Here is a 235-nt window from a genome sequence, read left to right as displayed (position 1 = left end):
GCATCTCTGGGAACTCCTTCAAGACTGTTGGGACACCATTTCAGGTGACTCCCTCTTGAACCTCATCAAGAGAATGCCAAGAGTGTTCAAAGCAGTAATCAGAGAAAAGGGGGGCTACTTTGAAGAAAATAGAATGTAAAACATCTTTTCAATTATTTCACACTTTCTTGTTAGGTACATTCCATATGTGTTCATTCATAGTTTTGATGCCTTCAGTGATAATCTACAATGTAAA

This window comes from Etheostoma spectabile, chromosome 20, assembly GCF_008692095.1.
Source record: "Etheostoma spectabile isolate EspeVRDwgs_2016 chromosome 20, UIUC_Espe_1.0, whole genome shotgun sequence".
In the NCBI taxonomy this organism is placed as follows: domain Eukaryota; kingdom Metazoa; phylum Chordata; class Actinopteri; order Perciformes; family Percidae; genus Etheostoma; species Etheostoma spectabile.
Note: the sequence above shows the minus strand (reverse complement) of the source record.